General features: G+C 45.5%; 1 protein-coding gene across 1 annotated transcript in view; it reads left to right on the top strand.

Moving 5' to 3' along the window:
- Nucleotides 1–4,391: 4,391 nt before the first annotated feature.
- LOC129696078 (oxidation resistance protein 1-like) overlaps nucleotides 4,392–16,464 on the top strand; it is a 239,933-nt gene continuing 227,860 nt past the window's right edge. Inside the window, exon 1 of the mRNA XM_055633485.1 lies at nucleotides 4,392–4,581. The gene's annotated coding sequence lies outside the window, so the exon portion shown is untranslated. The remainder of the gene's footprint in view (nucleotides 4,582–16,464) is intronic.

The raw sequence follows: 16,464 nt of genomic DNA, 5'->3' as shown, positions 1-16,464 counted from the left end.
GCCGCCCCACCCGGCCTACCCAACATCCCCACCGGACCCAGCCTACCCATCATCGCCGCCCCACCCGGCCTACCCAACATCGCCGCCCCACCCGGCCCCACCCGCCCTACCCAACATCGCCGCCCCACCCGGCCTACCCAACATCGCCGCCCCACCAGGCCTACCCAACATCGCCGCCTCACCAGGCCTACCCAACATCGCCGCCCACCCAGGCCGGACCCGGCCTACCCATCGCCGCCCCACCCGGCCTACCCAACTTCGCCGCCCCACCCGGCCTACCCAACATGGCCGCCGTACCGGACCTACCCAAGATCCCCGCCCCACCTGTCCTACCCAAGATCCCCGCCCCACCCGGCCTACCCAACATCCGCCGCCGCACCTGGCCTACCCAACATCGCTGCCCCACCAGGCCTACCCAACATGGCTGCCGGACCCGTCCTACCCAACATGGCCGCCACAACGCACCCGACTCATCTCGCCGCCCCACCGCTTTGGCCGCCCCGCGCCAGCCCACCTACCATCCGCCCACCGGGACCTCCCGCACATCGCCCGCGGACCCCGACTCAACCGCCCATGGACCCGCGCCAGGACTCCCACCATCGGGTCCGTTGACCCTCGCCACGGGACTCCCACCATCGGCTCCGTTGACCCGCGCCACTCCACCTCCCTCTAACAACTCACAGCCGTCGCCTTATCTGGAGCATGGACTCTGCACTGGGCCTGAAGCCTCCACGCTGCTCACTCCCGCTCTCCTGGGTTTGACTCCACTGGGTCCTAGTGCCAGTCTGCCCAGCCTGGTTAACCTCAGTGACTGTTCAACTGACTCTTCCCCATCCACCTCTAACACTGCTCTTCCCCACCCTCATTACAAGCCCTCTCACCCCCCACCCCCTGACCACCCCCACCCCCCCCCCCCCCCCCCCCCCCGACATATCGCCCCGTCCCCAGTCCGCCCACCTGCCTTCCTCCGACCCCAACTCCCATCCCTGCCGGGTGTTCACCATCCCCCCTGACCTCCCCTTCTCCAACACCGAACGGTCTGTCCTCAGCAGAGGTCTTACCTTTGTCCCCCTCCATCCCCACCTCAATGAGTTCCGCACCCACCATGACTTGGAGCTCTTCTACCGTCGTCTCCGCCTCACAGCGCACTTCCAATGGAAGGAGCCCACACTCCCATTGATGACCCCATTTCCCGTCTCCAACGCACCCCCTCCTCGTGGAACACCCCTCGTGGCCTCCGAGCTCTGGAACTCTATCCAGAACTGCCGTCGCGACGTCAACCGCCTCAACTTCTCCACTCCCCTGTCTCACTCCAATCTCTCCCCCCCCCTGAACGCACTGCCATTGAATCACTCCGCAACAACCCAGATTGGGTTATCAAACCAGCCGACAAGGGAGGTGCCCTGGTAGTCTGGCGCATTGATCTCTACAAAGCTGAGGCCACGCACCAACTCTCGGACACCTCCTCCTACTTACCCCTGGACCATGACCCCACTGACTTGCACCAGGCCACCATCTCTAGCACCATCACCGACCATCAATTCCCACGCCCTGCCCGACCGAGCTTCCAACCTCTTCGTTCCCCAGCCCCGCACGGCCTGATCTTACCTTCTCCCCAAAATCCACAAACCTGACTGGCCCAGTAGACCCATTGTCTCTGCCTGTTCGTGCCCCACTGAACTGATCTCCACATACCTTGACTCCATCCTATCCCCCTTGGTCAAATCCCTTCCTACCTATGTTCAAAACACCTCAGACACTCTCCGCCACCTCCACGCATTCCACTCTCTAGGCCCTCACCCCCTCATTTTCACCATGGACGTCCATCTCCATCTCCATCCTACATCCCCCACCATTCCCCACCATCCCCATCCTCCATCCCCCACCAGGATGGTCTCTAAGCCTTCCGGTTCTTCCTCGACCAGAGGAGCAACCTATACCCAGCCACTGACACTTTCCTCCGCCTAGCGGAGCTGGTCCTTACCCTCAATAACTTCACGTTCGACTACTCCCATTTCCTCCAAATACAAGGCATAGCTATGGGCACACGCATGGCCCCAGCTACGCCTGCCTCTTTGTTGGGTACATCGAACAATCCTTGTTCAATACGTACCAGGGCCCCATCCCCGACCTCTACCTCCGCTACATCGACAACTGCTTTGGTGCCACCTCCTGCACCCACACACAACTGACTGACTTCATCCACTTCACCACCAACTTCCATCCGGCACTCAAATACACCTGGACTATTTCCGACACTTCCCTACCATTCCTTGACCTCACTATTTCCATCGCAGGTGATAGACTTCTGACCGACATCGACTATAAACCCACTGACTCCCATGGCTATCTGGACTACACTTCTTCCCACCCTGCTTCCTGTAAGGACTCCATCCCCTACGCCCAATTCCTCTGTCTACGCCGCATCTGCTCCCATGGATGAGGCGTTCCACACCAGGACATCTGAAATGTCCTCATTCTTCAGGGAACGGGGGTTCCCCTCCTCCACCATAGATGAGGCTCGCACCAGGGTCTCTTCCATACCCTGCAACACTGCTCTCTCTCCCCATCCCCGCACTCGCAACAAGGGCAGAGTCCCCCTAGTCCTCACATTTCACCCCACCAGCCGTCACATACAACAAATAATCCTCCGTCAGTTTCGCCACCTCCAACGTGACCCCACCACTCGCCACATCTTCCCATCTCCCCCCATGTCTGCCTTCCGCAAAGACCCCTCCCTCCGCAACTCCCTTGTCAATTCTTCCCTTCTCTCCCGCACCACCCCCTCCCCGGGCACTTTCCATTGCAACCGCAAGAAATGCAACACCTGTCCCTTTACCTCCCCCCTCGACTCCATTCAAGGACCCAAGCAGTATTTCCAGGTGCGACAGAGGTTCACCTGTATCTCCTCCAACCTCATCTACTGCATCCGCTGCTCTAGATGTCAGCTGATCTACATCGGTGAGACTAAGCAGAGGTTTGGCGATCGTTTCGCCGAACACCTCCGCTCGGTCCACAAGAACCTACCTGACCTCCCGGTGACTCAGCACTTCAACTTCCACTCCCATTCTCCGTCCGACCTCTCTGTCCTGGGTCTCCTCCATGGCCAGAGTGAAATTGGAGGAACTGCACCTCATATGGGGAGTCTGCATCCTGCGGGCATGAACATTGAATTCTGCCAATTTTATTAGCCCTTGCTGTCTCCTCCCCTTCCTCAGCCCTTGGGCTGTCTCCTCTCATCCCTCAGCCCTCGGGCTCCTCCTCCTCCTTTTTCCTTCCTTCTCTCCACCACTCCCTATCAGTCTGAAGAAGGGTTTCGGCCCGAAACGTTGCCTATTTCCTTCGCTCCATAGATGCTGCTGCACCCGCTGAGTTTCTCCAGCATTTTTGTGTACCTTGGCTATTTCTGCTCGTCATTATTATTTTTGATCAGCTTTGTTCTTATATATTTTGCTAACATGTCCCATTGCTTTATCATTAGCAACACATTACACAGCCAAAAAAGCTAAAAAATGAATCTAAATTCCTTTTAACTACCAATTACGGTCTCACCATATCGGAAATATTCACTTCGCTCCACCCATCTCCTACCCCCATCTCTCTGTTCCCTAAAACTAAATTTTACATTTAATTTTCACAAGGTCTGAAGAAAGATCCAGGACCTGAAACAATGACCTATTGATCATTCATCAGTTGCCAAAAGACCTATTGAGTTTTAAAATATTTTGTTTTTATTTCAGATTTCCAGCATCTGCATTATTTTTCCTTTCTTCTTTAACTCGGGCCTGTCAAGCACATCGTCGGTCTTCTGGTGGTGGCCCATGATTAGCTGGATGCTGATTTACTGAGTGGACAAATACAAAGTCGATGTGGTGCCTGCAGTGCAGTCAGTCACAGCATCATGATCCCCATGTGTATTTTCATTGGCTATTATATTTAGCCCACATGGAATTTATATTTTAGGGTTGAAATTCAAAGGCCAAGAGGATATCTGGCTATGGAAGTTAGCTTTAATTTTGCTGACTAAGTAGTTTGAACTTACAATGCTCCCCACTCATCAACAACAGAAAATGTGCTATTATTCCTTCTTGGTTTCAACCTAAGCCTAAAAGACAGAGAAAGAAGTGGTAACTTGATAATGCTCTTGCTTATTTGTAACTTGCAAATTTGTAATTGTATATAAAGAAAGGGAGACTTGTATTCATGCAGTTTTAATTAAATTCGGCAATCTGTTTTGTCATTTCTGCTACAGTGCAATTTTACATTCCAAAATGCTGTATATAATCAAATATTCATCAGTTCTATTATCTGCTTTATGAATAATACTTCAGGTCCAATTTTTTTATTTTTTTGCTTTTTGCCTGTGCTTCAACAAGCAGGTACCTTTATCCTGGCTGTGGGTTAATCCAATTTCCCCCTTCACTGTTTGCAGTTTGGTAGACTCCAGAATGAGACATTCACATCACTGAGCATGTCTGGTGCAGAGCTGAGCTGCGATGCAGTTGGTGAAGTGGTGAATGTCCAGGCCTTGAGCAAGTTAGTGAAATGAGAGACGGAGTAACGAGTGCATCAGCATTGCAAGTAAGTGGCAGCCAACGTTGATGTATGATTGGAAAACAGCAGTGATGTAGTCGCTATCTTCCACTGTGGATCACGCACCGGGTTAATGCATTATTGATGTGCAAGTGATTGTTAACAATTGTGTGGCAAATGATATTAAGAGGTCGCGTAAAAGCAGTGACATGGATCTGGCAGGAATATTTGTACTCTGGGATTGTGAACAGTGCAGTGCAATGGATGGTGAACTCATTGTGTTCCAGGTAATCCATTGCATTGCTGCAGTACAATAGTATGTCCGCTGTTAGGTGTGTAAGCTGCTGCCGATGACAACTAATTCTGAGTGATTAGAATTGACTGTTTTAATTAGATAGCAATAATTGAATGATATGCATAGCCACCGGCATTTCAAAGCTCCTGGATGCAGTGAAAATGATGTTACTTTGTATCAACAACATTTTATGCGAACCCATTTGATAAAGTACGCTTTGTTCAAAAATTACCTCTGAACATCAAAGCAGAATTTCTTGACAGGATCTATTTCATTGTTTTATTTATTTGATACATAAATGAAGACTGTAATTGAAACAATGATTTCCAAAATGTTAGCATTGTAACTTATACCAAGTTTAGCCATTAAGATATTGAGAACCAACTAAAGAAATTGTCCTTGAGATCGAATCCAGCACCCTTAGAATACTAAACACTATAATACTGCAACAGCAATGAAGCTGTTTATTAAATTAAAAAACAATATTTAGTTTGCTCCCAAAATTTGCTTTAGATAATAGATCCTGTCATTATTTTTGAAGGTAATCACAATTTATATGTCCAGGATAATCAGTCCAAACAGTGGTAAGATAACTGATGAAATTGTCATTTAAAAATGAAATGAAAATTTGATATGCATATATTTGATAATTTGAGTAAATGTTACTGGTACAATCTTGACTTTATTTTTAACTATAGGTATATATATAGTACACAGACACACAGACACAGACACACACACACACACCACCTCCCCCCCTACCTGTATTGTCCCTGCCTGCTTCAAAGTCTCCAATATTGTCCCTGTACCCAAAAAAGCAAGGATTACTGGTCTTAATGACTACAGGCCTGTCGCACTGACCTCTGTAGTCATGAAGACCCTTGAAAGGCTTGTGCTGGCTATGCTGAAAAATATCACAAACCCCCTACTGGACCCTCTGCAGTTTGCATATTGGGCCAATAGATCTGCACTTCCAGCACCTAGACCACCTATGCGAAGATTTTGTTTGTTGATTTTAGCTCTGCATTCAACACCATTGTGCCAGAGCTACTACACTCCAAACCTTCTGAGTTGACTGTGCCTGAACCCCTCCGTAAGTGGATCACCAGCTTCCTGACAGACAGGAAGCAGCATGTGAGGCTGGGAAAGCACATCTCGGACCCGCAAACCCTCAGCATAGGAGCACTGCAAGGCTGCGTACTCTCCCCTCTCCTCTACACCAATGACTGCACCTCCACTGACTATTCTGTCAAGCTTCTCAAGTTTGCAGACCACACAACCCTGATTGGACTGATCCAGGATGGGGCTACAGACATGAAGTGACACAGCTGGCAGCCTGTTGCAATCGCAACAACCTGGAGCTCAATGCACTTAAGACAGTGGAATTGATTGTAGACATTAGGAGAGCTCCCCCTCCCCTCACCCCACTCACCATCATCAACACCACAGTCACATTGTGAAGTAATTTAAGTTCCTAGGAACCATCATCTCCAGGGACCTTAAATGGAGGGCTACCATCAACTCCACAGTCAAAAAGGCACAACAGAGAATGTTCTTCCTGTGGCAGCTGAGGAAGTACAATCTGCCACAGGCAATGATGGTCCAATTCTATACGGCCATCGTAGAGTCTGTCCTCACCTTCTCCATCATGGTCTGGTTTGGCTCAGCCACCAAGCACGACACCTGGAGGTTGCAGCGAATCGCCCAATCAGCTGAGAAGGTTATTGGCTGCAACCTTCCCTCCATTGATGAACTGTACACTGCAAGGACCAGGAAGCGAGCGGGTAAGATCATTTCTGACCTCTCTCACCCTGGCCACAAACTCTTTGAATCACTTCCCTCTGGAAGGCGACCCCAGGACTGTCAAAGCTGCCACAGCCAGACTTCCGGTTTGAGAGGTAGATGGGGTAGACGCACTAAGCGAGTGCTCCGGTAAACTTTACATAACTCCGGTAAAGGTTTTGCAACATTTCGCCCTCTAACATTTACACCGGGGTGAGGTCCGCTTTTTTGCTCGTCTGACGTTTGTGGGTGGCTTCAAAAGGTACAAGGTCGAGCAAAAAAGAGGACGCTGACGTTAGCTGCTCGAGGCACTAGCCACCGATTTTAGAACTTTGTTTGGTCGGCTCGACTCAAAGCTAGACGAAATAAAGCTTACAGTGGAGGATCACGATCAACGCGTCTCGTTCCTGGAACTTTCTGCAGAGGACCTTAACTAGCGAGTCGTCGATCTTGAGAACATTTGTTCCATTCTGAGTGGTGACAATACTAAGCTAAAGGCTAAAGTGGCCAACTTGGAGGGCCGAAGTCGGCGACAAAACACACGTATCCTCGGTCTACCAGAATCCTCTGAAAGCGGACGGCCCACAGATTTTCTCAAGTTTGCTGCGTAAGATTTTCGGGAGCGAGACGTTGACATCCCCTCCAGAAGTCGACAGAGCCCATCGCTCCCAAAACGCTAAACCGGCCCCCGGCCAGTCATTCTCCGCCTGCATCGGTACCAGGCGAAGGATCTCCTCATCGGAGAGGCACGGCGGAGAGGGAAACTCGAATTTTGCGGCAAACCAATTCGGATTGTGGAGGATTACAGCCCTGAAGTTCAGAGCTAGCGGGCAGAGTACAGAGACGTCATGGCAGAACCTTACAAACTGGGACTAAAGCCTGCTCTGCTATATCCAGCTCGACTCCGTCTCACACTGTCCGGTGGAACCACAAGGTGGATAAACTCAGCCGAGGAGGCGCAGAAATACATCGACAGCCTCCCTAGGTTACCTAAAGATTCTGTATAGGGACTTTGAACCCACTGGATGAGAGGTAACACTGTACAGATATACTTATTGGCGCAATGTGCAGCATGTCAGCTAACGTCTGTGGTTCGTTTACATGGTTGAACGTGCTTATTCAGCCGGGTGTGCTGCTTATTTACTAAGATACTTTTATAAAATCTTATATAAAATGGCTAGAGCCAAATATCACTATATGTGTACTGTAAACTAGAACCGATTTCCAGCTGGATTTTTGTGTGCTGTTACCACAAATGGCCTGGCCCTATATTTGTGTGCTGTTGCGTTCTAACTTCGGCTCTTTAAAAAGCTTTTATGGGCCAGTAAGTAACTTTCAAGCTACAATCATATTTTTAAGGACATGTTAACCCATGTGAGTTTTCGGTTACATATAACCATTTAGTTCACTGTTGACACAGTTCAGTGTTTGCACTGTTCAGTTAGTCCAAAGTTGATATTCAGTTTTCAAGCCATATTTTCTTCTTTTTTTTTTGGGGTGGCTATTTGGATAAGCCAAAATGTTACTATAGAGGTGCTTAAATGTATTAAATGTATATTTTAGTACATAATACTGGAGAAATAGTTTAACGTTACACAGGAAGATTTGATTTGTAAAATGTTTGTTTGGAAGAACTTGCTGCTTCTTTCTATAGCAGCTTTCTTGGGTGGGGAGGGGGGTTATGTCACTGCCAGGAACAGTTTAGCAATTTATATAAACACATCATTACACACTAGTCATTTTCAACCTGCACTGACCTGTTGCTTCGTATTCAGCCGGTCATTTGGTTCATTGTATTTACATTACAACTTAATGTTTTTCTTTATTATGCATGGATAGACACATAAAGCTAGTGAACTGAAATGTCAAAGGTTTAAACCATCCTGTTAAAAGAAGAAAGGTTTTTTCGCATCTTAAACAACTCGTATCCATTGCTCAGACAATGGCCACCTCTTGTCAGGTTGGGCCGGGCAGGGGTTCCACTCTTCCTTTCAGGCTAAAGCCAGAGGAGTGGAGTTTCAATCATTATCAGCCAGAGCATTTCCTTCGAGCCACATAATGCGATCTCGGACAAGTTTGGACGGTATGTAATTGTGACTGGAAAATTATACAATACACTGGCAATATTTGTCAACGTGTATGCCCCTAATGTAGATGATGTATGTTTTTTCGAGCGGTTATTTTCATTATTTCCAGATCTGAACGCATGCTCTCTTATACTCGGTGGTGATTTCAATTGTTTAGATCCTCTTTTAGACCGATCCTCTACTAACCCCCGTACAGTAAGTAAATCAGCTTGTTTCATCCAAGCCTTTCTCTCCTATTGCGGTTTCTGTGATGTGTGATGCTCTTTACATCCACAAGATAAGGAATACTCATTTTTCTCACATGTCCATCTGGAATTGACTATTTCTTTCTTGATAACCAACTTGTACCCCTGGTTTATTCCTGTGACTATGAGAGTATTGTCATTTCTGACCATGCCGCTATTGCTCTGGCCTTGTCCCTTCCAGATCTCCCTCAAAAGAGTAGGCAGTGGCGATTCAATTCAACTTTGCTCTCTGATGATAAGTTTGTAGAGTTTATTGAAAGAGAGATAGCCTTTTTTCTTTCCACTAATAAGGCTTACCTTAGGGGGCAGATCATATCTTACACTCAAATGAAGCGGAAATCCAATAAAGAGCGTTTGGATCTTGCTCATCAAATTGGAGAAATTGACAAGCAATATGCGCAAACTCAAAATCCAACTCTTTATAAAAGACGATTGGAACTCAAAACCAAATTTGACCTACTCACTACTCACTCAATTGAACACATACTTTAAAAAAATAAGGCCGTGTTTTATACATATGGAGATAAAACTGACAAATTACTTGCAAATCAACTTAAAGGTGCTAAAAAGCGAGAGAATATTTCTAAAATTCTCATGCTTAATAGCCAGTTCACTTCGGATCACTTGCAAATTAATGACGCTTTCCAAGACTTTTATTCCCAGCTTTATACTTCAGAATCTCAACCGGACCATAAGGTAATGCAGGATTTTCTGAGCAGTCTAAATATTCCCAAACTCTCATTAGATTTTAGGGAAAGATTGGATGAACCTATATAACAGGTAAAAATAGCTTCAGCCATTTCCTCAATGCAACCAGGCAAATGTCTGGGCCCTGACGGCTTCCCGGCAGAGTTTTTTTAAAAGGTTCTCTCTACTCCTTTCCCCACGGTTTTCAAGGATGTAACTAGTAGGGGAGAACCAGTGGATGTGTTATATCTGGACTTTCAGAAGGCTTTCGACAAGGTCCCACATAAGAGATTAGTATACAAACTTAAAGCACACGGTATTGGGGGTTCAGTATTGATGTGGATAGAGAACTGGCTGGCAAACAGGAAGCAAAGAGTAGGAGTAAACGGGTCCTTTTCAGAATGGCAGGCAGTGACTAGTGGGGTACCGCAAGGCTCAGTGCTGGGACCCCAGCTATTTACAATATATATTAATGATTTGGACGAGGGAATTGAATGCAACATCTCCAAGTTTGTGGATGACACGAAGCTGGGGGGCAGTGTTAGCTGTGAGGAGGATGCTAGGAGGCTGCAAGGTGACTTGGATAGGCTGGGTGAGTGGGCAAATGCATGGCAGATGCAGTATAATGTGGATAAATGTGAGGCTAACCACTTTGGTGGCAAAAACAGGAAAGTAGACTATTATCTAAATGGTGGCCGATTAGGAAAAGGGGAGATGCAACGAGACCTGGGTGTCATGGTACACCAGTCATTGAAAGTAGGCATGCAGGTGCAGCAGGCAGTGAAGAAAGCAAATTGTATGTTAGCATTCATAGCAAAAGGATTTGAGTATAGGAGCAGGGAGGTTCTACTGCAGTTGTACAGGGTCTTGGTAAGACCACACCTGGAGTATTGCATACAGTTTTGGTCTCCAAATCTGAGGAAGGACATTATTGCCATAGAGGGAGTGCAGAGAAGGTTCAACAGACTGATTCCTGGGATGTCAGGACTGTCTTATGAAGAAAGACTGGATAGACTTGGTTTATACTCACTAGAATTTAGGTGAATGAGAGGGAATCTTATAGAAACTTACAAAATTCTTAAGGGGTTGGACAGGCTAGATGCAGGAAGATTGTTCCCGATGTTGGGGAAGTCTAGGACAAGGGGTCACAGCTTAAGGATAGAGGGGAAATCCTTTAGGACCGAGATGAGTAAAACATTTTTCATGCAGAGAGTGGTGAATCTCTGGAACTCTCTGCCACATAAGGTAGTTGAGGCCAGTTCATTGGCTATATTTAAGAGGGAGTTAGACGTGGCCCTTGTGGCTAAAGGGATCAGGGGGTATGGAGAGAAGGCAGGTACAGGATACTGAGTTGGATGATCAGCCATGATCATATTGAATGGCGGTGCGGGCTCGAAGGGCCGAATAGCCTACTCCTGCACCTATTTTTCTATGTTCTATGTTTCTATGTTGTGTTCTGTTCTATCTGAATCCTACAGACAAGATTTTCTTCCACCATCCTTTGCCGAAGCCTGTATTACTCTTATCGCCAAAAAAGGTAAAGATCCAACTGAATGCGCCTCCCACAGACCCGTCTCCCTTCTAAACACGGATGCTAAAATTTTAGCTAAGGTTCTAGCTCGCAGACTAGAGAATGTCATCCCTACTGTTATATCCGAGGACCAAACCGGCTTCGTTAAGAGCAGACATTCCTTAAACATATGTCGATTATTAGATATTGTCTGCTCTGCTTCTGAGGATGTCCCTGAGTGTGTAGTAGCTATTGATGCAGAAAAAGCATTTGACCGTGTTGAGTGGGTCTATCTATGGGCTGTTCTGGACAAATTTGGTTTTGGAATGGACTTTATTTCATGGATCAGGTTACTATACTCTCATCCCACAGCCTCAGTTCGGACTAATTCCCAGTTGTCCAAGTCGTCCAACTTGCATCGTGGAAGCCACTGGGGTGGCCTCTGAGTCCCATGCTTTTTGACTTGACCTTCGAACCACTTGCCATGGCCTTTCGCAGCTTTGAGGATATAGCCGGTATTAGAAGGGGCAGTACACAGCGTAAGGTCTCACTATATGCTGACGACCTTTTGCTTTGTCTCAAACCCAGGCACCTCTCTGCATTCCGATTCAGATTCAATTTTAATTGTCATTGTCAGTGTACAGTACAGAGACAACGAAATGCATTTAGCATCTCCCTGGAAGAGCGACATAGCAAACGATTTGAATAAATAATAATAAGTGTCCGGGGGGGGGGGGGGGTGGTGATTGGCAGTCACCGAGGTACGTTGTTGAGTAGAGTGACAGCCGCCGGAAAGAAGCTGTTCCTCGACCTGCTGGTTCGGCAACGGAGAGACCTGTAGCGCCTCCTGGATGGTAGGAGGGTAAACAGTCCATGATTGGGGTGAGAGCAGTCCTTGGCGATGCTGAGCGCCCTCCGCAGACAGTGCTTGCTTTGGACAGACTCAATGGAGGGGAGCGAGGAACCGGTGATGCGTTGGGCAATTTTCACCACCCTCTGCAATGCCTTCCGGTTGGAGACAGAGCAGTTGCCATACCATACTGAGGGATAGACAGAGTTGACGTGGATAAGCTTTTCCCACTTTTCTGCTATTTCACTGCTCAATAATTTGGGTCAATTTTCAGGTTCTCAGATGAATCTTGGAAAAAGTGAACTGTTTCCCATTAACTATGAAGTACAGCCCTCGGATTTTACCAACTTGCCATTCAAAATTGAAAAAAACAAGCTCTCATATTTGGGCATTTCAGTTACGAGGAAATACAAGGATCTTTTCAAAGAGAATTTTATCATTCTTTAAACTAGATCAAACAGACGCTAACACAGTGGTTACCCTTGTCAATGTCACTTGTCGGCCGGATAAATTCAATCAAAATGACCATTCTACCAGATTATTTGTACCTTTTTCAGGCCTTCCCGGTTTCTATCCCCAGGTCCTTCTTTGACCATCTTATAACCATATACCATATAACCATATAACAATTACAGCACGGAAACAGGCCATCTCGACCCTTCTAGTCCGTGCCGAACACGTACCTGCGTTCAGACCATAACCCTCCATTCCTTTCCAGTCCATAGCCTCCACCACCTTCACTGGAAGCTCATTCCACACAGCCACCACTCTCTGAGTAAAGAAGTTCCCCCTCATGTTACACCTAAACTTCTGTCCCTTAATTCTCAAGTCATGTCCCCTTGTTTGAATTGTCCCTATTCTCAGTGGGAAAAGCTTGTCCACGTCAACTCTGTCTATCCCTCATCATTTTAAAGACATCTATCAAGTCCCCCCTTAACCTTCTGCTTGACTCGGTTATTTCCTCCTATAAAGGGAGAGGTAAGCGGCCTCGTCTTAATAAGGCCCACCTTTAATAAACCAAGGCTGCTAGTGGCCTGGTTCTCCTAAACGTTCGCTATTATTATTGGGCTGCTAAACTGAGCTGCCTTGCATTTTGGTCTTTCTTCCACAGCCAGCCTGATTGCCCTGACTGGGTAGCCATGGAATTACACACAGATGATAATATGTCCATACCTGCACCACTTGGTTCCTCACTTCCACTCCCCTCAATTAAATCCAGTGGTTAACACTCTTTGAGGATATGGGTGCAATTCAGGAAATGTTTTGGGTTGCATAACTTTTCTCTCCTGAGCCCTATTGCATCAAACCACCTTTTTACACCATCAACTCAGGACCCTGGCTTTAAAGAATGGCATTGGAAGGGTATTGTGCGCTTCAAGGACCTGTTAATGGGTAACACTGTAGCGTCATTTGAACAATTAAGCAACAAATTCAATCTTCCAAAGTCAGATTTTTTTTCCGATGCCTGCAAACAAGACATTATGTGTTCTATAAACTGCCCAGCTCTTCTATACCAACAGACACAACCCTTGTTGATACAGTTCTTTCTTTAAACCCATCTCAGAATAGACTTGTCTCAGCTTTATATGGCAGGATGTTGGATCTATGGCATGCCCCCATGGACAAGCTTAAGGCAGGATGGGAGGAAGACGTGGGCTTCTCTCTCTCTCGGAAGATACATGGAGTTCCATTCTTAAACTGGTTAATTCCACCTCTCCATGTGCTCGTCACTGTCTGATCCAATTCAAAGTGGTACATAGGGCTCATATCTCAAAAGCCAAATTATCTACTTTTTACCCTGAGGTTAGTCCATTCTGTGTTTAATGTAAAATTTCTGAAGCCTCTCTTATCCATATGTATTGGTCATGCCCCAGCCTTAACAAGTTCTGGCTAGAGGTCTTTCATACATTATCCCAGGTGTTAAACATCAAATTGGAACCAAAGTCTCTAATCGCTCTTTTTGGGGTCACTGGTGAGGAGGTTAGATTAACTGCAGATAAACGCCGCACTATGTCTTTTGCTTCTCTTCTGGCTCGGCGAACAATCCTGCTCAGGTGGACGGAACCTACCCCGCCCACTCATACACAATGGCTGACAGATATTATGTCCTGCATAAAACTCGAGAAAATCAGGTACTCACTTTAACATTCAGATGGAAGATTTCCGAAAGCGTGGGGACCTTTTTTAAATGCATTCTAGGCTTTGTAAATGCTTGATCATCAAGCACAGTTTAACAGCTTAACAGTCTACCCATTCACTTATCGTGGATTATTGTTGGGACAGGCTGATATTTGTATATGCTCACTGGCAGTGACTGGGGAGGGATTATTTTTGGTATCTCGTTTTTCTTTTATTGTTGTTGTCTTGTTATATGTTGGCATAAGTTGTTTTTTATTTATTCTTTTCGTACACTCTGTCGGTAACAAATGGACAACTTTGCACTTTGTCATGTCCTGAAAATTAAATTTAAAAGATTTTGAAAAAAGCCACAGCCAGACATAAAAACAGCTTTTTTCCACGAGTAGTAGCTCTACTCAATAACCAAAAATCTGTAGCCTCCTTTTGCTCTGGTATTTTATTTAATTCACATGTTTAATCAATAATGTTATTATTAATGTTTTATGTGTCATTCATAACTGTCACTGTATGTCATTGTCATTTGCGGGCGGAGCACAAAGGCAAATTCCTTGTATGTGAATACTTGGCCAATAAACGTATTAATTCATTCACACACACGCACACGTATATACCTGTCATTATAAATGTTAATTATCATTAAAATTGACAAAGTGACTTTTTATTTGATTGCCCAATAATTTATTCATTTGGGTGGGTGAAGGGAGAGGAAGGAAAAAATACCTTTCTTGTTTGTGGTAACTCCCCTCCTATGTTGGGTTTGTTCTACCGCATTTTCTCCATTCAATTCCTCACAGGTTTGAATCCTGCTTGCCTGCCGGTAAACCTCCTGTGACTTTATAATGACCATAACTGGCATGTAAACTAAGGCTATCAATGTTAACAAACTGTTTAGATTATTGAATGTTACAGAAAAAAAAATATTTGTTTCCCAAATGTTCCTGGCTCCAGAGATAATAGGGTCATCAGAATAAATTCACTTCTCTCGGAAGGCGTGAAACTTAATAACTTCACAAAGTGCTTTTTTTTCTGCCCGAATTTAAACAAAATATGTAAAAATGTTTGAGTTATGTGAGTGGTAAAACCAAAGAAGTCAAAATTTGCAGATATTAAGTTATGGAATTCTGTTCAAGTCGGTTCTGAAAATTTACTGTATGGAACACAATTAGCAAAATTATTTTCCACACCATTTTAGAAGTTCGGACTAAGTTTGATGGACTTGTTAGATGGACGTACTTGTGGTTTATGTGTAATCTGTTGATTAAGTAGTGAAATGGAATAAATATACTGCAACTGTGTAGAACAACTTATTGTTTCAGAATTTAAATTATAATGACAACAAAATTGTGGGAGCTCCCTGGCATTACTTTGCAATCAGACAGAATCAGTGACTTGACATGCACCACTTTTGCTTTAACAAAACGTTGTCATTTGTTTAGCAGAAATAGCTGAGCTTTGTGTGGCATTACAAGCCATTGTTATTGCAGAACATCTCCAGTGTTTCACTCAAAAATAATTGACAAGACTTTAATCAGAGGATAGTGCATCTGTAGAATTCTTTGCCACAGAAGGTTGTGGAGGCCAATGGATATTTTTAAGGCAGAGATAGATAGATTCTTGATTAGTACAGATGTCGGGGGTTATGGGGAGAAGGCAGGAGAATGGGGGTTAGGAGGGAGAGATGGGTCAGCCATGGTTGAATGGCAGAGTAGACTTGATGGGTCAAATGGCCTATTTCTGCTCCAATCACTTTTGACCAAAAGGCTTTTAGATAAGTGCATGGATATGCAAGGAATGGATGAATATGGATCACACGCAGGCGGGAGACCAATTTAACCTGGTGACCTGTTTGGCAGAGACATTGTTGGCCAAATGGTCTGTACCCGTGTTGTATTCTATGTTCCAAGTGGATGATTTAAAATTGTATCCTATTAAAGTTTTTTTTAATGATATTTTAGCAACTGCTTTAGTCCTGTGCACATTGTACCTTCTTTAGTTTCTCTACTAAAAATGTAAAAGATGAACTGTAGTCCTTGCATTTTGCCTTCATGTTCGGGGTGTGAGAATTTATCAATGTGATTAGCTGATCTATGCACCTTATTTGCAGTGAATCCGATCTTCGGATCGCCTGCAGTTAGTTCCCTGTTCCTCAATTGCTCCACATGACATCCATGCCATTAGTTCTTTGAGATTCTAATTTTATATTTTTGTACTGAGAACTCGTTAAAGGATAACTATGACCAATTATGTTCAATTAATTACATGCACTTGACCAATTTACATTTCTTACAGAAATGACCATATATTGATCGTCATAAATATCATATCATCATATGGTA

The sequence above is a fragment of the Leucoraja erinacea genome, chromosome 4 (genome assembly GCF_028641065.1).
Source record: "Leucoraja erinacea ecotype New England chromosome 4, Leri_hhj_1, whole genome shotgun sequence".
NCBI classification, from domain to species: domain Eukaryota; kingdom Metazoa; phylum Chordata; class Chondrichthyes; order Rajiformes; family Rajidae; genus Leucoraja; species Leucoraja erinaceus.
This window is presented reverse-complemented; position numbering and strand designations above follow the sequence as displayed.